The sequence below is a fragment of the Phyllobates terribilis genome, unplaced genomic scaffold (assembly GCF_046119375.1).
Source record: "Phyllobates terribilis strain yellow unplaced genomic scaffold, ASM4611937v1 Scaffold_5__5_contigs__length_657084704, whole genome shotgun sequence".
In the NCBI taxonomy this organism is placed as follows: domain Eukaryota; kingdom Metazoa; phylum Chordata; class Amphibia; order Anura; family Dendrobatidae; genus Phyllobates; species Phyllobates terribilis.
The window spans coordinates 636,943,800-636,964,432 of NW_027362765.1; the positions used below are offsets into that span (position 1 = coordinate 636,943,800).

The following is a 20,633-nucleotide window of genomic DNA, read 5'->3' on the forward strand; positions in this document are numbered from 1 at the left end:
GCTCCTCACTCCTCGTCTGTACACACACACACCCATAGCGCAGCTCCTCACCCCTCGTCTGTACACACACACACCCATAGCGCAGCTCCTCACCCCTCGTCTGTACACACACACACCCCCATAGTGCAGCTCCTCACCCCTCATCTGTACACCCCCCCCCCCCCATTGTGCAGCTTCTCACTCCTGGTCTATACACCCCCCCCCCCCCATAATGCAGCTTCTCACTCCTCGTCAATACCCGCCCCCATAATGCAGCTTCTTACTCCTCATCTATACACACCCCCATAGTGCAGCTTCTCACTCCTGGTCTATACACACCCCCATAGTGCAGCTTCTCACTCCTCGTCTATACACACCCCCATAGTGCAGCTTCTCACTCCTCGTCTATACACACCCCCATAGTGCAGCTTCTCACTCCTCGTCTACACACACCCCCATAGTGCAGCTTCTCACTCCTCGTCTATACACACCCCCATAGTGCAGCTTCTCACTCCTCGTCTATACACACCCCCATAGTGCAGCTTCTCACTCCTCGTCTATACACACCCCCATAGTGCAGCTTCTCACTCCTCGTCTATACACACCCCCATAGTGCAGCTTCTCACTCCTCGTCTATACACACCCCCATAGTGCAGCTTCTCACTCCTCGTCTATACACACCCCCATAGTGCAGCTTCTCACTCCTCGTCTATACACACCCCCATAGTGCAGCTTCTCACTCCTCGTCTATACACACCCCCATAGTGCAGCTTCTCACTCCTCGTTTATACACACCCCCATAGTGCAGCTTCTCACTCCTCGTCTATACACACCCCCAGAGTGCAGCTTCTCACTCCTCGTCTATACACCCCCCCCCCATAGTGCAGCTTCTCACTCCTCGTCAATACCCGCCCCCATAATGCAGCTTCTTACTCCTCATCTATACACACCCCCATAGTGCAGCTTCTCACTCCTGGTCTATACACACCCCCATAGTGCAGCTTCTTACTCCTCATCTATACACACCCCCATAGTGCAGCTTCTCACTCCTCGTCTATACACACCCCCATAGTGCAGCTTCTCACTCCTGGTCTATACACACCCCCATAGTGCAGCTTCTTACTCCTCATCTATACACACCCCCATAAAGCAGCTTCTCACTCCTGGTCTATACACACCCCCATAATGCAGCTTCTCACTCCTGGTCTATACACACCCCCATAGTGCAGCTTCTTACTCCTCGTCTATACACACCCCCATAGTACAGCTTCTTACTCCTCATCTATACACACCCCCATAGTGCAGCTTCTCACTCCTCGTCAATACCCGCCCCCATAATGCAGCTTCTTACTCCTCATCTATACACACCCCCATAGTGCAGCTTCTCACTCCACGTCTATACACACCCCCATAGTGCAGCTTCTCACTCCTCGTCTATACACACCCCCATAGTGCAGCTTCTCACTCCTCGTCTATACACACCCCCATAGTGCAGCTTCTCACTCCTCGTCTATACACACCCCCATAGTGCAGCTTCTCACTCCTCGTCTATACACACCTCCATAGTGCAGCTTCTCACTCCTCGTCTATACACACCCCCATAGTGCAGCTTCTCACTCCTCGTCTATACACCCCCCCCCCCCCATAGTGCAGCTTCTCACTCCTCGTCAATACCCGCCCCCATAATGCAGCTTCTTACTCCTCATCTATACACACCCCCATAGTGCAGCTTCTCACTCCTGGTCTATACACACCCCCATAGTGCAGCTTCTTACTCCTCATCTATACACACCCCATAGTGCAGCTTCTCACTCCTCGTCTATACACACCCCCATAGTGCAGCTTCTCACTCCTCGTCTATACACACCCCCATAGTGCAGCTTCTCACTCCTCGTCTATACACACCCCCATAGTGCAGCTTCTCACTCCTCGTCTATACACACCCCCATAGTGCAGCTTCTCACTCCTCGTCTATACACCCCCCCCCCCCCATAGTGCAGCTTCTCACTCCTCGTCAATACCCGCCCCCATAATGCAGCTTCTTACTCCTCATCTATACACACCCCCATAGTGCAGCTTCTCACTCCTGGTCTATACACACCCCCATAGTGCAGCTTCTTACTCCTCATCTATACACACCCCATAGTGCAGCTTCTCACTCCTCGTCTATACACACCCCCATAGTGCAGCTTCTCACTCCTGGTCTATACACACCCCCATAGTGCAGCTTCTTACTCCTCATCTATACACACCCCCATAGTGCAGCTTCTCACTCCTCGTCTATACACACCCCCATAGTGCAGCTTCTCACTCCTGGTCTATACACACCGCCATAGTGCAGCTTCTTACTCCTCATCTATACACACCCCCATAATGCAGCTTCTCACTCCTCGTCTATACACACCCCCATAGTGCAGCTTCTCACTCCTGGTCTATACACACCCCCATAGTGCAGCTTCTTACTCCTCATCTATACACACCCCCATAATGCAGCTTCTCACTCCTTGTCTATACACACCCCCATAATGCAGCTTCTCACTCCTGGTCTATACACACCCCCATAGTGCAGCTTCTTACTCCTCATCTATACACACCCCCATAGTGCAGCTTCTCACTCCTCGTCAATACCCGCCCCCATAATGCAGCTTCTCACTCATCTATACACACCCCCATAGTGCAGCTTCTCACTCCTCGTCTATACACACCCCCATAGTGCAGCTTCTCACTCCTCGTCTATACACACCCCCATAGTGCAGCTTCTCACTCCTCGTCTATACACACCCCCATAGTGCAGCTTCTCACTCCTCGTCTATACACAACCCCATAGTGCAGCTTCTCACTCCTCGTCTATACACACCCCCATAGTGCAGCTTCTCACTCCTCGTCTATACACACCCCCATAGTGCAGCTTCTCACTCCTCGTCTATACACACCCCCATAGTGCAGCTTCTCACTCCTCGTCTATACACACCCCCATAGTGCAGCTTCTCACTCCTCGTCTATACACACCCCCATAGTGCAGCTTCTCACTCCTCGTCTATACACACCTCCATAGTGCAGCTTCTCACTCCTCGTCTATACACACCCCCATAGTGCAGCTTCTCACTCCTGGTCTATACACACCCCCATAGTGCAGCTTCTTACTCCTCATCTATACACACCCCCATAATGCAGCTTCTCACTCCTCGTCTATACACACCCCCATAGTGCAGCTTCTTACTCCTCATATATACACACCCCCATAGTGCAGCTTCTCACTCCTCGTCTATACACACCCCCATAATGCAGCTTCTCACTCCTCGTCTATACACACCCCCATAGTGCAGCTTCTTACTCCTCGTCTATACACACCCCCATAGTGCAGCTTCTTACTCCTCATCTATACACACCCCCATAGTGCAGCTTCTCACTCGTCTATACACACCCCCATAATGCAGCTTCTCACTCCTCGTCTATACACACCTTCATAATGCAGCTTCTCACTCCTCGTCTATACACACCCCCATAGTGCAGCTTCTTACTCCTCGTCTATACACACCCCCATAGTGCAGCTTCTCACTCCTGGTCTATACACACCCCCATAGTGCAGCTTCTCACTCCTCATCTATACACACCCCCATAGTGCAGCTTCTCACTCCTCGTCTATACACACCCCCATAGTGCAGCTTCTCACTCCTCGTCTATACACACCCCCATAGTGCAGCTTCTCACTCCTCGTCTATACACACCCCCATAGTGCAGCTTCTCACTCCTCATCTATACACCCCCCCCCCATAGTGCAGCTTCTCACTCCTCGTCAATACCCGCCCCCATAATGCAGCTTCTTACTCCTCATCTATACACACCCCCATAGTGCAGCTTCTCACTCCTGGTCTATACACACCCCCATAGTGCAGCTTCTTACTCCTCATCTATACACACCCCCATAATGCAGCTTCTCACTCCTCGTCTATACACACCCCCATAGTGCAGCTTCTTACTCCTCATATATACACACCCCCATAGTGCAGCTTCTCACTCCTCGTCTATACACACCCCCATAATGCAGCTTCTCACTCCTCGTCTATACACACCTCCATAATGCAGCTTCTCACTCCTCGTCTATACACACCCCCATAGTGCAGCTTCTTACTCCTCATCTATACACACCCCCAAAGTGCAGCTTCTCACTCGTCTATACACACCCCCATAATGCAGCTTCTCACTCCTCGTCTATACACACCTTCATAATGCAGCTTCTCACTCCTCGTCTATACACACCCCCATAGTGCAGCTTCTTACTCCTCATCTATACACACCCCCATAGTGCAGCTTCTCACTCCTGGTCTATACACACCCCCATAGTGCAGCTTCTCACTCCTCGTCTATACACACCCCCATAGTGCAGCTTCTCACTCCTCGTCTATACACACCCCCATAGTGCAGCTTCTCACTCCTGGTCTATACACACCCCCATAGTGCAGCTTCTCACTCCTGGTCTATACACACCCCCATAGTGCAGCTTCTTACTCCTCATCTATACACACCCCCATAGTGCAGATTCTTACTCCTCATCTATATAGCCCCCATCATGCAGTACTTCGCTCCTTACAATCAACAGCACACCGATGCACTCCCGCTTCCGGGTCTGAGCAGTCAGTGCCCTGTGGAGACTCCGCCCTTTCCCATGACGTCATCTCTTTCAGGCGCAGCCCCTTCTAGACAAGAGCAGCTGATAAGTTCGCGGTGTGGATATGTGACCTGTATGTATTGTTATACTATGTAATGACCCCTCTATCTGTACACTGCACATACACTGTGCTTGCATAGTGCAGGAGAGCATGTCCACAGGCTTGTGTGTATGTGATAGTGTGTACATTATGTGTATGGGCAGATTATTATAGTACTGCAGCTGATAGTTGAGATAATGTAGAGGGAGTCCCTGGAATTGCTGGTGCCTGCAGGCGGTCACTGACAGCCATCCTCTGGCGATTAGATCTACCGGAAGGCGCTTCCAGGCTATGTGCCCACGATCAGGAGTAGCAGCGCTTGGATATTACAAGCGCAATGGAGCAGACTTGTAGAAATCCCAGGCCCACTGTGCTGCTACTTGACGCTGTAACCTCACCGGCTTTATGAGCAGCTGCGTCTCCGCAACAGAAATGCCCCCAATAGAATGTATTGGATGCGGTAAATCCACATTGTTCAATGAACACACGCGGATGTAAGGCTGTGTGCCCACGTAGCATTTTTCAAGCGTATATGCTGCGGAATTTCCGCAGCGTAAACGCTTGAAAAACGCATGTATATCCGCACCCCATGGTCCCCAATGGGATTCCGCAACTTCTATGCACATGCTGCGGATTTTTCCGCAACGTTTATGCCGCGTTCAAAAATCTGCAGCATGTCATTTAATTTTGCGTTTCCGCAAGCGGAATTGCCTTAGTCCAATGCATAAAAAACGCAAGGCAATTCCGCATGTGGAAAACGCGTGATAAACGCGCGAAAAATGCGTGATAAACGCGTGCGGAATTCCGCATGCGTTTTTCCGGGAGAGGACTTGCATTTATGCAGCAGAAATTTTCTGCTTCATAAATGCAACGTGGGCACATAGCCTAACTGTGACTAGAACGCAGCGCTTTATACTCATAAAACATCTGCTGTTCCTGCTCATGGGCACATGGCCTTATAGAGGGGCTGAGCGCCTCGTGTCCGCCCCACCTGCTACCACGCCGCAGTCACACAGGGTGAAAGCTGACTTGTGGCAAGCCTAAACAGCCCCTTTAATTTTTTAGATATATGGTAAATTTTTCTCATATTTTGTAAACCATTATAATGAAACGCAAAACACAGTGATGGAATTGCTATATTTTCTTTTATCATTCCACAAAAAAAAACGTTTTTACGTGTTTCTGTACATATTATGACAAATGAAATTATGTCATTAACAAATGCAACTTGTTTTTCAAAAAAGCCAGCTCTGTCACCACATGTGACCTCTGTAAACTATTTATATGGGCATACACCTACATATGGGTCACTCAGCGTACCTACACACACACCTGATGTATCACATGTCACATGATCCCCTTTGATAGATCATGTGATAGTTCATGTGAAATTAATTTGGCACAATATTAATATATTATATTTTTTTTACATTAATTGTATGACTTAATATTGAGCACAATTAAGTATGCTGACATCCCCTACATACAGTATGAGACCCTACACACAATATGAGATGCCACAATCCTATACACAGCCAAAGGCCGCACGTAGCCATCTATACAGAGTGGAAGGCCGCTCGTAGCCATCTATACACAGCCAGAGACCGCACGTAGCCATCTATACAGAGTGGAAGGCCGCTCGTAGCCATCTATACAGAGCGGAAGGCCGCTCGTAGCCATGTATACACAGGGGGAGGCCGCACATAGCCATCTATAGACAGCCGGAGGCCACACATAGCCATTTATACACAGCGGGAGGCCGCACGGTGCCATTTATACACAGCGGGAGGCCGCACGTAGCCATCTATACACAGCGGGAGGCCACACGGCGCCATCTATACACAGCAGGAGGCCGCACGGCGCCATCTATACACAGAAGGAGGCCGCACAGCGCCATCTTTACACAGCGGGAGGCCGCTCGACACCCCCCAGATACAGCGGGAGGAGGCCGCACGCCGCCTCCCAGATACAGAGCCGCTCGCAGTCACACACACAAACATATACAGACATGTACATACACACATAAACACATTTGAAACACAAAAATACATAGTTAGGTCCATATATATTTGGACAGAGACAACATTTTTCTAATTTTGGTTCTAGACATTACCACAATGAATTTTAAACAAAACAATTGAGATGCAGTTGAAGTTCAGACTTTCAGCTTTCATTTGAGGGTATCCACATTAAAATTGGATGAAGGGTTTAGGAGTTTCCGCTCCTTAACATGTGCCACCCTGTTTTTAAAAGGGACCAAAAGTAATTGGACAGATTAAATAATTGTAAATAAAATGTTCATTTCTAGTACTTGGTTGAAAACCCTTTGTTGGCAACGACTGCCTGAAGTCTTGAACTCATGGACATCACCAGACGCTGTGTTTCCTCCTTTTTGATGCTCTGCCAGGCCTTCACTGCGGTGGTTTTCAGTTGCTGTTTGTTTGTGGGCCTTTCTGTCTGAAGTTTAGTCTTTAACCAGTGAAATGCATGTTCAATTGGGTTGAGATCAGGTGACTGACTTGGCCATTCAAGAATATTCCACTTCTTTGCTTTAATAAACTCCTGGGTTGCTTTGGCTTTATGTTTTGGGTCATTGTCCATCTGTAGTATGGAACGACGACGAATCAGTTTGGCTGCATTTGGCTGGATCTGAGCACACAGTATGGCTCTAAATACATCAGAATTCATTCGGCTGCTTCTGTCCTGTGTCACATCATCAATAAACACTAGTGACCCAGTGCCACTGGCAGCCATGCATACCCAAGCCATCACACTGCCTGCGCCGTGTTTTACAGATGATGTGGTATGCTTTGGATCATGAGCTGTACCACGCCTTCGCCATACTTTTCTCTTTCCATCATTCTGGTAGAGGTTGATCTTGGTTTCATCTGTGCAAAGAATGTTCTTCCAGAACTGTGCTGGCTTTTTTAGATGTTTTTTAGCAAAGTCCAGTCTAGCCTTTTTATTCTTGATGCTTATGAGTGGCTTGCACCGTGCAGTGAACCCTCTGTATTTACTTTCATGCAGTCTTCTCTTTATGGTAGATTTGGATATTGATACGCCTACCTCCTGGAGAGTGTTGTTCACTTGGTTGGCTGTTGTGAAGGGGTTTCTTTTCACCATGGAGATTATTCTGCGATCATCCACCACTGTTGTCTTCCGTGGGCGCCCAGGTCTTTTTGCATTGATGAGTTCACCAGTGCTTTCTTTCTTTCTCAGGATGTACCAAACTGTAGATTTTGCCACTCCTAATATTGTAGCAATTTCTCGGATGGGTTTTTTCTGTTTTTGCAGCTTAAGGATGGCTTGTTTCACCTGCATGGAGAGCTCCTTTGACCGCATGTTTACTTCACACCAAAACCTTCCAAATGCAAGTACCACACCTCAAATCAACTCCAGGCCTTTTATCTGCTTAATTTAGAATGACATAACGAAGGGATTGCCCATACCTGTCCATGAAATAGCCTTGGAGTCAATTGTCCAATTACTTTTGGTCCCTTTAAAAACAGGGTGGCTCATGTTAAGGAGCTGAAACTCCTAAACCCTTCATCCAATTTTAATGTGGACACCCTCAAATGAAAGCTGAAAGTCTGAACTTCAACTGCATCTAAATTGTTTTGTTTAAAATTCATTGTGGTAATGTCTAGAACCAAAATTAGAAAAATGTTGTCTCTGTCCAAATATATATGGACCTAACTGTATAAACAGACATCACACAATGATATCTGCACACACAGACACACTGTGACACACACACTCACTCACCATTCCCTGGCTCCAGTCGTCCAGCTCTTCTCCGGTGGTAAGTAGCAGTGCAGAGCGCACTGCGTGACGTCATGGTAGCAGACACTGCCGCACACAGGGAAGTTAACAGGTGCAGTTCTGGCCCGGCTGAATAAGAAGCAGGGGCCCTGCGCAGCTGCTGGGGAAGCGGTCCAGGGGCCTGCCGGTGTGTGCCGCATTGGCGCCGCACATATTATAATGAGGGCAATCTGGCCATGGGCCTCCCCGGAGCCTCGGGCCCCGGGCGGTAGCCCAGATTGCCCTCATTATAATCCGTCTATGATCCCATCCACCTTGCTGTAAGATGCTACTGTAACGGGTCTGGGAGGTGGAACCTCTGAGCTACTATACAAGGGGGCGATCCTTGTAAGGGAGCGGGTGGCGACCAGGGAAGATGGACAGGCAGTCACAGCAGGTGACCGGGGCAGTCTCTGGATGAACGGGCAGGAGGTCACGGCAAGTGACCGGGGCAGTCTCTGGATGAACGGGCAGGAGGTCACGGCAAGTGACCGGGGCAGTCTCTGGATGAACGGGCAGGAGGTCACGGCAAGTGACCGGGGCAGTCTCTGGGTAAAGGGTAGGTACGACCTGTGATGGCAGAGCCTCCAGGTAGGCTAGCAGGCAGATGGTAGATGTGTGCTCCCAGGTTAGCAAGCGAGAGTCTCTTGAATGGCAGGTGGTCACAGCACGTGACGGCGGAGCCTCCAGGTAGGCTAGCAGGCAGGTAACAGGTGTGTGCTCCCAGGTGAGCGGGCAGGAGTCTCTGGAATAGCAGGTGGTCACAGCACGTGACCGCGGAGCCTCCAGGTAGGCTAGCAGGCAGGTAGCAGGTGTGCGCTCCCAGGTGAGCGGGCAGGAGTCTCTGGAATGGCAGGTGGTCACCGCACGTGACGGCGGAGCCTCCAGGTAGGCTAGCAGTGTTAGAACCTTGCTCTTAGGTTTTTTTTCCTTTGCTGGTCACATGACCTTGTTGGCCTATTTAATCCTGCTCCGCCCTTCTGGCTTTGCTGGACTTCATTGTATATCTACTTTCTAGCTAGCCTGTGCTCTGTGTCTTGCTCTGTTAGTTTGCTTGGTCTACTGACCTCTATGTTCTATATATTTTGTTTGTTCGTCTGTCTGCTACTATTTCTGTTAGGAGGTGTCCCATATTCCTCCCAGTCCTTATTACTTGTAGGGATTGATTCCTTCCCCACATCTATAGGTCTCCGTACAGACTAGCTTAGGACTTTAGCAGGTCTGATCGCAGGATCAGGTCCCCTGTTACATCGTAGGGATTAAGCTGAGTTCTATCGTAGGGACAGATCTCCTCTCTTTCCTTAGCTCTGGTAGCAGAACATAACAGTAAGTCCAGCCAGCAAATTCTCTAAGGAAAGATTTTTCTGTTCCATCATGGTGTCGGTTCAGGATTTGGTTCATCGCCTGCAGGGACTCTCTCTGGAGGTGGCCGAGCTCCGTCAGCACGTGAGTAACTGTCCTGGAGCACATTTCTTGGAGCCTAAGGTATGTTTGCCGGATTTATTTTTTGGTGAACACCGAGAATTTTTTTCATTTAAAAATGCTTGCTTATTGTATTTTCGTTTGAGACCTAAGTCCTCTGGGGATGAATCCCAGCGCGTAGGGTTCATAATGTCACTTTTGCGCAAAGAGCCTCAGGAGTGGGCCTTTTCTTTACAACCTAGTGATACATGCTTCAGATCAGTGGATAGTTTTTTTTCTGCTTTGGGACTATTATATGATGATCCTGACCGTGTCGCATCAGCTGAGACTGAGTTGAGACGTTTAAAACAGGGATCAGGTAATGTGGAAAAATATTGTACTCATTTCCGTCGTTGGTCTACTCAAACAGGGTGGAACGATTCTGCTCTGAAAAGTCTATTTCTTGCTGGGCTCAGTGAAAGGGTTAAAGACCTGCTAATTGCTTATCCTACACCTGAAGATTTGCAACAGGCTATGCAATTAGCTATACGGGTGGATAGAAGACTGCGTGCAAGGGTTAATGAGAGCAAATCCTCTGCTATGTCAGTTTCTGGTTATGAGAATGTGTGTACTAACAGTGGTGAACCGATGGAGATTGGATCGGTGGCACCTCGCTCTCAAGAAAAAGACCGTCGATTTTCTGAAGGCTTGTGTTTCTATTGCGGAAAATCTGGTCATTTGATTAAAGGCTGTGAGCTTCGTATGAAGAAAGAAAAAAAATGGTCAGTCACGCCCGTATTGCCTGTTTAAATTCCAAGGGTATATTTTTAGCTGCTTCCACGATTGCTCAGATAAAATTAATGGAATTTCGGGTGTTTGTTGATTGCGGGTCTACTCTGAATGTAATTGATGGGGGATTCGTGGAAAGACTCAATTTAAAACCTGAACCTTTATCATCCCCCATTGCTGTGGTTTCTGTGGATGGTTCCCCTTTGAAGAATATTACTCTCAAGGTCTGTGAATTTCCTCTCACTATTAATGGTGTTCACCATGAGAAATTGGATTTGGTAGTGTTGAATAACTTGCCTTCTCCAGTAATATTGGGATTGCCCTGGTTAAAATTTCACAATCCTGTACTGGATTGGTCTACCAGTGAAATTAAATCCTGGAGCCATAAATGTTATGACAAGTGTTGTAACGGGCGTATTGCAGCTTTGGATAGGGGAGAATTGCCTGTTCCTATTCAGGATTTTTGGAGAGTTTTTTCTGAGAAGGAATCGCAGGTTTTGCCTCCCCATAGAGACTATGATTGTTCTATTGAATTTGTCCCTGGAGCGACTCTTCCTAAAAGTCGTTTATTTAACCTTACTATTCCTGAGAGGAAGGCTTTGGATGAATACATACAGACAAGTTTGGCCGCCGGTCACATTAGGCCCTCTAAGTCTCCTGTGGCGGTTGGATTTTTTTTTTGTACAAAAAAAGGACGGCGGTTTAAGTCCTTGTCTGGATTTTCGTGAGATTAACAAAATTACTGTACGCAATCCTTACCCACTGCCATTGATTCCTGATCTGTTTAACCAGTTAATGGGGGCCAAGTGGTTCTCTAAAATTGACCTTAAGGGGGCATACAATCTGTTGCGCATGAAGGAGGGTGACGAATGGAAGACTGCTTTTAACACTCCTGTGGGTCATTTTGAGAATCTGGTTATGCCTTTTGGTCTTACTAATGCTCCTGCATTTTTTCAGAATCTGATTAATGACATCCTTAGACCTTTGATCGGCAAAAATGTGGTTGTGTATTTGGATGACATTTTGATTTATTCGCCGGATCTGGAGTCTCATGCTAAGCTGGAGAAATGTGAGTTCGCTGTACAGAGAATTAGTTTTTTGGGCTACATTATCTCCAGCAAAGGTTTTGAGATGGATCCGGTTAAGGTTCAGGCTGTGCAGGAATGGCCTAGGCCTATTGGTTTGAAATCGATACAGAGGTTTTTGGGTTTCGCCAATTACTACAGAAAATTCATAAAAAATTTTTCTAGTATTGTCAAACCTCTGACTGATCTCACCAGGAAAGGTGCTGATGCGGTTCAGTGGTCTTCTGAGGCCATTGAAGCATTTGTGTATCTCAAGGAGAGGTTCACCTCTGCTCCCATCCTTATGCAGCCTGATGTTACTAGGCCGTTTTTGGTTGAGGTTGATGCTTCCTCTGTGGGGGTTGGCGCAGTATTGTCTCAGGATAACGGGGATGGATTACATCCCTGTGCCTTTTTTTCAAAAAAATTTTCGGAGACTGAACTGAATTACGATATTGGTAATCGGGAATTATTGGCTATTAAACTCGCATTTGAACACTGGCGCCACTTCTTGGAAGGTGCGGAATTTCCCGTTCAGGTTCTTACGGATCATAAAAATCTGATATATCTTGATGCTGCCAAGCGCCTGAATGCCCGTCAGGCTAGGTGGGCACTGTTTTTCTCGCAGTTTAATTTCTCCGTTACTTACATCCCTGGTACTAAGAATGTTAAGGCGGATGCCTTGTCTCGCAGTTTTTCTCCCATAGTCGGTGCTGAGAAAGAGGAGAACATTTTACAAGAAGGTGTTGTGATAGCTGCTTTGGACTCCGTTTTGGAAAATGAGATTCTTAAAGCACAGGAGAATGCCCCTTCTAACACTCCTCATGGGAGGTTGTTTGTGCCTGGGACCTTTAGGAGAGATTTGTTTGTTGAGTGTCACGAATCTCGGTTGGCAGGTCATCCCGGAATCTCTGAGACCAAGAGACTGGTGGGTCGCAGTTTTTGGTGGCCTGGATGGCAGAAAGAAGTCATTAAGTGGGTGCGTCAATGTACTATATGTGCTAGATCTAAGTCCTCACATACTCCTGCTGCGGGGTTGCTTTGTCCTTTGGAGGTTCCCAGTGCTCCTTGGACACATTTGGCTCTGGACTTTATAACTGACCTTCCCCCCTCTGAGGGTTTTACTGTCATCTGGGTGGTCGTGGACCGTTTTAGCAAGATGTGTCACTTGGTTCCTTTCGTCAAACTGCCCTGCGCTAAAACTCTCGCTAAGGCCTTTGTCAAGGAAATTGTCAGACTTCATGGCGTTCCTACTGACATTGTTTCTGATAGGGGTCCTCAGTTCGTGGCTCGTTTTTGGCGTGCCTTTTGTGATAGGTTGGGAGTTCATTTGTCGTTCTCGTCCGGATATCATCCTGAATCTAATGGCCAGACAGAAAGGAAAAACCAGGATGTTGAGCAGTTCTTGCGTTGTTTTGTGGCAGACAATCATGAGGGGTGGTCTGAGTTTCTGCCACTTGCTGAATTTGCTCTGAACAATCATACATCTTCTGCTGGTTGTTCGCCTTTTTTTTGTTGTTCTGGGAGACATCCGTCGTTTGGGTCGTTCTCCAAGTTGGGATCTGCCGTGCCTGAGGAGGAGAATTTTTCCGGTGATTTGGAGAGAGTTTGGACGGATGTGCGTGGTAATCTTCAGGAGGCCAACAGAAAATCTAAAGACTACTTTGATAGGAAACGACAGGAGGTTTTGTTCGCTGTTGGTGACATGGTTTGGTTGTCCTCTAGGAATCTGCGGTTGAGGATTCCTTCAAAGAAATTGGGTCCCAAGTTTGTAGGGCCCTTTAAGGTGCTTCAGGTTGTCAACCAATCTGCTGTTAGGTTGGAGGTTCCTACCTCCTGGAGAATTAATCCGGTATTTCATGTCTCTCTGTTGAAAAAAGCTGTTGTATCGGATTGTGACGCCTCTGCCTCTGTTCCTCCGGTGGTGGAGGACGGGGAATATGAAATTTCTCGCATCCTTAACTCTAGACGGTATAGAGGTAGTTTGCAGTATCTTGTGGCCTGGAAAGGTTTCGGTCCCGAGGATAACTCTTGGGTGAGGTCGGATGATGTTTCCGCGTCCAGACTTATCAGAGCGTTTCACAGGAGATTTCCTGATAAGCCTGGTCCTAGGGGATCCGGAGGATCCTCTTAGAAGGGGGGGGGGTACTGTTAGAACCTTGCTCTTAGGTTTTTTTTCCTTTGCTGGTCACATGACCTTGTTGGCCTATTTAATCCTGCTCCGCCCTTCTGGCTTTGCTGGACTTCATTGTATATCTACTTTCTAGCTAGCCTGTGCTCTGTGTCTTGCTCTGTTAGTTTGCTTGGTCTACTGACCTCTATGTTCTATATATTTTGTTTGTTCGTCTGTCTGCTACTATTTCTGTTAGGAGGTGTCCCATATTCCTCCCAGTCCTTAGTACTTGTAGGGATTGATTCCTTCCCCACATCTATAGGTCTCCGTACAGACTAGCTTAGGACTTTAGCAGGTCTGATCGCAGGATCAGGTCCCCTGTTACATCGTAGGGATTAAGCTGAGTTCTATCGTAGGGACAGATCTCCTCTCTTTCCTTAGCTCTGGTAGCAGAACATAACAAGCAGGCAGGTAGCAGATGTGCGCTCCCAGGTGAGCGGGCAAGCTGGTCCATAGACAGACTGACAGGAGTTGGAGGGCAGACCGTCGGACCTCAGGCTAGCAGGCAGGTAGCAGAGGAGCGCTCCCAGGTGAGCGGGCAAGCTGGTCCATAGACAGACTGACAGGAGTCGGTAGGCAGACCTTCGGACCTCAGGCTAGCAGGCAAGTAAGCAGAGTATCAGGCAGGAATCAGACAGCAAACTGGCAGGAATCTGGCAGGTAACTGGCAACGGGACCTGAGGGCTGAAGCAGAGTAGTGAACAGTTCAACAAAATTGCTCGGGCACCTCCATTTTGGGGGAGGTGCCTTATATATGGTGAAGTCCTCCGGCCATTGGCCGGGGACTCCTTAGGACTGCGCGCGCGGCCCCTTTAAGAGGGAGGGAGCGCGCGCGCGCGCGCCCTAAGCACAGTGGCCGGGAAGGAGTGCGCGCTGCCAGCAGAGCGGGAGGAGGACTCCGGGCTCGGAGTAGAGGGGTGAGGGGAACAGCGTCCCTGCCTAGCAGAGGGCAGGGACGCCGGCGCTACAGTACCCCCCCGTTTAGGCCCCCCCTTTTTTTAGGCCAGAGAGAAATTTAGCTAGGATGAGAGGGGCATGGATGTTCTCCCGGGGCTCCCACGTTCTCTCCTCAGGACCAAACCCCTTCCAATCTACCAGAAAAAAGGTCTTCCCTCTTACCCTTTTGGTGGCCAGAATGTTCTCTACCTCAAACTCGTTTTCAGCGGAAACCGGAGCAGGAGGCGTACCTGTAGACTTGGAAAAAGAGTTAAGTACCACAGGTTTGAGGAGAGATACATTGAAGGAGTTAGGGATCCGCAAGTTGGCCGGGAGTTTCAATTTATAGGCCACCGGGTTGATCTGACTGATGACCTCCAGAGGACCGATGAACCGAGGCCCTAACTTATAGGAAGGAATCTTGAGCCGGACATACTTGGACGAGAGCCAGACCTTATCCCCTGGACGGAATTGAGGAGGATCCAGACGTTTTTTGTCAGCATGTCTTTTCATACGCTCGGATGACAGAAGGAGTGCGGATCGGGTACTCTCCCATATGGAGGAAAATTTGTTAACAAGAGATTCCGCAGCCGGATTGTCCACCGAGGTGGAGACGGGAAATGGGATCCGAGGATGCTGACCGAAGACAACAAAAAACGGGGATTTGGAGGAAGATTCGCTCTCGTGATTGTTGTAAGAAAATTCGGCCCATGGCAGGAGATCCACCCAGTCTGAATGGTGGGCATTAACGAAGTGCCGGAGGTAACTGGTCAGGTTCTGATTGATCCGCTCCACTTGACCATTAGACTGTGGGTGGTAAGCGGAGGAGAAGTCCAGGGTGACGTCTAGCAGTTTACAAGTGGCTCTCCAGAAGCGTGAGGTGAACTGTACCCCACGATCCGACACGATGTGGAGGGGCAGGCCATGAAGACTGAAGATGTGGCGGATAAAGTCTTTAGCCAGCTCGGGTGCAGATGGGAGGCCTGGCAGGGGAACGAAATGAGCCATCTTGGAAAAGCGGTCAGCGACCACCCAAATGACCGTACAACCGGCAGAGACGGGGAGATCAGTTATAAAGTCCATTGCTATATGCTGCCAGGGGGCAGCAGGTACTGGGAGCGGAAGGAGGCGACCGGCTGGCAGATGTCTCGGAACCTTGTTGCGGGCGCAGGACACACAGGCAGAAACAAAGTCTATTATGTCCTTGTGCAGGGTAGGCCACCAGTAGTGCCGGGTAATAAGCTGGAGGGTCTTTTTCTGACCGGCGTGGCCAGCTAGTTTAGACGAGTGACCCCAGTGTAGGATCTTCTCCCGATCAGGTACTGATACGAACGTCTTACCGGGAGGGAGACGATTTAGACTCACGGGAGCCACCTGCATTACTCTGGCGGGATCGATGATGTGTTTCAGTTCCTCCTCGAGATCAGACACCAGAAAGGATCGGGACAAGGCGTCTGCCTTGATGTTTTTGTCAGCCGGGCGAAAATGAAGAATAAAATCAAAGCGGCGAACAAAAAACAAGGACCACCGAGCTTGGCGCGGGTTAAGTCTCTGGGCATGCTGGAGGTAAGCCAAGTTCTTGTGGTCAGTGTAAATTATTACCGGGTGAAGAGCCCCTTCGAGCAGGTAACGCCACTCCTCCAATGCCAGCTTGATGGCCAATAACTCTCGATCTCCTATGGAATAGTTGCGCTCAGAAGAGGAGAAGAGTTTGGAGAAGAAGCCACAAGTTACCATTCTCCCGGAAGATGATTTTTGGGTAAGTACCGCTCCGGCTCCAGAGGAGGAGGCGTCAACCTCCAGGAAGAACTGCTTTTTGCCATCTGGGCGATGCAGCACCGGGGCGGAAGAGAAGGCCTGTTTTAAGGAAAGAAAGGCCTCCTCTGCTTCGGGCGGCCACTCTCTGGGATTAGTGCCCTTACGGGTGAGCGCGGAAATTGGGGCAGTCCGGGAAGAGAAGTGCGGTATGAAGAGGCGGTAGTAGTTGGCGAAGCCCAGGAACCGCTGAATGGCCTTCAACCCCTCCGGTCGAGGCCATTTCTCGATGGCAGACAGTTTCTCTGGATCCATTCGAAGGCCGGTCTGAGAAATAATGTAGCCCAAAAACGGAAGCGAGGTCTGCTCAAAGAGGCACTTCTCATATTTAGCGAAGAGGTGATTCTGCCTGAGCCTGAGCAGGACCTGACGAACGTCTCTCCGGTGAGTCTGGAGATCCGGAGAGAAGACCAAGATGTCGTCCAGGTACACCACTACGCAGGAGTAGAGAAGGTCCCGGAAGATGTCATTGACCAACTCTTGAAAGACGGCAGGAGCGTTACAGAGACCAAAGGGCATTACCAGATATTCATAGTGGCCGTCCCGGGTGTTGAATGCAGTCTTCCATTCATCCCCTTGACGGATACGGACCAGGTTGTACGCCCCACGGAGGTCCAGTTTGGTGAAGATTCTAGCCCCCCTCAGACGATCAAATAATTCTGGAATGAGCGGAAGGGGGTACTTATTCTTCACCGTGATCTGGTTAAGGCCTCTATAGTCTATACAGGGACGGAGAGAGCCGTCCTTCTTTTTTACGAAAAAGAAGCCTGCTCCCGCCGGGGATTTCCGGATGAATCCCCTGGCCAAATTCTCCTCAATATATTCGGACATCGACCGGGTCTCAGCAGCGGACAATGGGTAAATACGCCCACGGGGAGGTGTAGTACCGGGTAACAGGTCGATAGGACAGTCGTATGGTCTATGAGGGGGTAATGTCTCTGCCTCCTTTTTATTAAAGACATCAGCAAATGACCAATAGGGAATCGGAAGTCCAGGTAGATTAGTTGGGGTAGGAGAAGGACGGACGGGATGAACAGGAACCAAACAAGTCTTATGACAGTCCTGTCCCCAGCGAAGGACCTCTCCGGTCTGCCAGTCAAGCACGGGTGCATGTCTCTGGAGCCAAGGTAGACCTAGTAAGAGGGCGTGAGAGAGTCCAGGCAGAACATGAAAAGAGATGCTCTCAGAATGCAGCATTCCCACCTGCAGAGTTACGGATTCGGTGATGAGTTGGATGGGACGTGGTAAGAGGCCCCCATCCACAGCAGCGACAGATAATGGTATAGCCAGAGGTTTGGTGGGAATGCGGTATTTTTCTACCAGGGCCTGTGAAATAAGATTCCCGGCCGCTCCAGAGTCAAGTTGGGCTAGTTCAAAATAACGATTCTCCCCGCAGATAATTGAGACTGACAGCAGCAGAGATGGAGAGGATTTATTCTTGTCTAGGTCGACCTCTCTGAGCGAACCTAGACACAGGCGTTTCCCGACCTCTCCGGGCAGGTACGGATCCGGTGCTCCTTACTGCCACAGTAGAAGCAGCTCCCCTCGGCACGGCGTAAGTCCTGACGGGTTTTGACCATCTTGGTCTGGTCGACCTGCATAGGCTCAGGAGAGTGTACCTGGAGAGAAACGGAGGGAGTGACGGATTTCTGAAAAGTAGGAGCTAGACGTGGAAACCTCCTCTCACGGGTGACTTCTTTGGCACGCTCCTGGAACCGTAGGTCAATCCGGGTGGCAAGAGTTATTAGGTCATCGAGAGTGGTAGGAATGTCTCGACCGGCGAGTTCATCTTTGATACGGCCGGACAGACCCTCCCAGAAGACAGATACCAGAGCGTCGTTATCCCAGGCCAGCTCCGAGGCAAGGGTACGGAACCGTATGGCATATTGGCCCACGGTGAGACTTCCCTGACGGAGGCGTAGCAGAGATGATGCGGATGAGGTCTTCCGTCCAGGTTCGTCGAAGACTTTCCGGAAAGCCGTGAGAAAGGCAGGCAAGTTGGACACCAGGGGGTCTCCTCTCTCCCATAGAGGATTTAGCCAGGCCAGGGCCTCCCCGGTGAGATGGGACATGATGAAGGCAATTTTGGCCCGGTCGGAGTTAAACTGGTGGGACAGGAGTTCAAAGTGCAGGGTGCACTGATTTATAAAGCCCCGAGCCTGAGCGGAGTCGCCTCCGAAGCGAGGAGGTGCAGAAAGCCGGGGTCCGGGGTAGGATACCATAGTATTGGTGGGCAGCGGAGCTGCCGGATTGCGAGTCATGGCTCTGGCGGTGGTTGCTGGTGGAGCAGTCAGAGTGTCCAGGCGAGTATTGACATTCTGCAGGTGACCCAGGATGGACTCCTGTTGGGACCTCTGACGGGACAGTTCATGACACAGGTCCGAGAGTGAGGGAGCTTGGGTGTCACCGGGTTCCATGGCCCGAGCAAACTGTAACGGGTCTGGGAGGCGGAACCTCTGAGCTACTATACAAGGGGGCGATCCTTGTAAGGGAGCGGGTGGCGACCAGGAAAGATGGGCAGGCAGTCACAGCAGGTGACCGGGACAGTCTCTGAGTGAACGGGCTGGAGGTCACGGCAAGTGACCGGGGCAGTCTCTGGATGAACGGGCAGGAGGTCACGGCAAGTGACCGGGGCAGTCTCTGGATGAACGGGCAGGAGGTCACGGCAAGTGACCGGGGCAGTCTCTGGATGAGCGGGCAGGAGGTCACGGCAAGTGACCGGGGCAGTCTCTGGATGAGCGGGCAGGAGGTCACGGCAAGTGACCGGGACAGTCTCTGGATGAACGGGCAGGAGGTCACGGCAAGTGACCGGGGCAGTCTCTGGGTAAAGGGTAGGTACGACCTGTGATGGCAGAGCCTCCAGGTAGGCTAGCAGGCAGATGGTAGATGTGTGCTCCCAGGTGAGCAAGCGAGAGTCTCTGGAATGGCAGGTGGTCACAGCACGTGACGGCGGAGCCTCCAGGTAGGCTAGCAGGCAGGTAACAGGTGTGCGCTCCCAGGTGAGCGGGCAGGAGTCTCTGGAATGGCAGGTGGTCACAGCACGTGACGGCGGAGCCTCCAGGTAGGCTAGCAGGCAGGTAGCAGGTGTGCGCTCCCAGATGAGCGGGCAGGAGTCTCTGGAATGGCAGGTGGTCACAGCACGTGACGGCGGAGCCTCCAGGTAGGCTAGCAGGCAGGTAGCAGATGTGCGCTCCCAGGTGAGCGGGCAAGCTGGTCCATAGACAGACTGACAGGAGTTGGAGGGCAGACCGTCGGACCTCAGGCTAGCAGGCAGGTAGCAGAGGAGCGCTCCCAGGTGAGCGGGCAAGCTGGTCCTTAGACAGACTGACAGGAGTCGGTAGGCAGACCGTCGGACCTCAGGCTAGCAGGCAAGTAAGCAGAGTATCAGGCAGGAATCAGACAGCAAACTGGCAGGAATCTGGCAGGTAACTGGCAACGGGACCTGAGGGCTGAAGCAGAGTAGTGAACAGTGCAACAACATTGCTCGGGCACCTCCATTTTGGGGGAGGTGCCTTATATATGGTGAAGTCCTCCGGCCATTGGCCGGGGACTCCATAGGACGGCGCACGCGGCCCCTTTAAGAGGGAGGGAGGAGGACGCCGGGCTCGGAGCAGAGGGGTGAGGGGAACAGCGTCCCTGCCTAGGCAGGGACGCCGGCGCTACAGGTACGTTCCCCTGACAAAGCCGTGTGGGTCACGGCGATACGCGTGGGGTTTTCCTGTGTCCTCCTCTGACGCTATTCAGGCCCCCTCCCCTCTTATGCGATCTGGTGTTTTAGGTAACGATCTAGCGTCCTGTCAGGACGCCTGCCGCACACAACCCTTTGGGAGATAGATTATTCTCAGATCTTCCAGCCCAATACTGGGCATTGTGTATTATCTATTGGTGTGGGTTATTTTCCATTTTTGACCGCAACAGGTTTATGGTCTCATATTACCTTTTATCATGAAGGTTATTTGATTGGGG

At 50.4% G+C, this 20,633-nt stretch overlaps 1 protein-coding gene across 4 annotated transcripts in view; it reads left to right on the forward strand.

Annotated features, from left to right (window-relative positions):
• The first annotated feature begins 4,627 nt into the window (after positions 1–4,627).
• Positions 4,628–20,633, forward strand: part of LOC141273802 (uncharacterized) — a 53,885-nt gene continuing 37,879 nt past the window's right edge. For 3 of the 4 annotated variants that reach the window (XM_073686168.1, XM_073686170.1, XM_073686171.1), the window contains exon 1: positions 4,628–4,721. The gene's annotated coding sequence lies outside the window, so the exon portion shown is untranslated. The remainder of the gene's footprint in view (positions 4,722–20,633) is intronic. The other variant, XM_073686169.1, reaches the window with a different exon arrangement.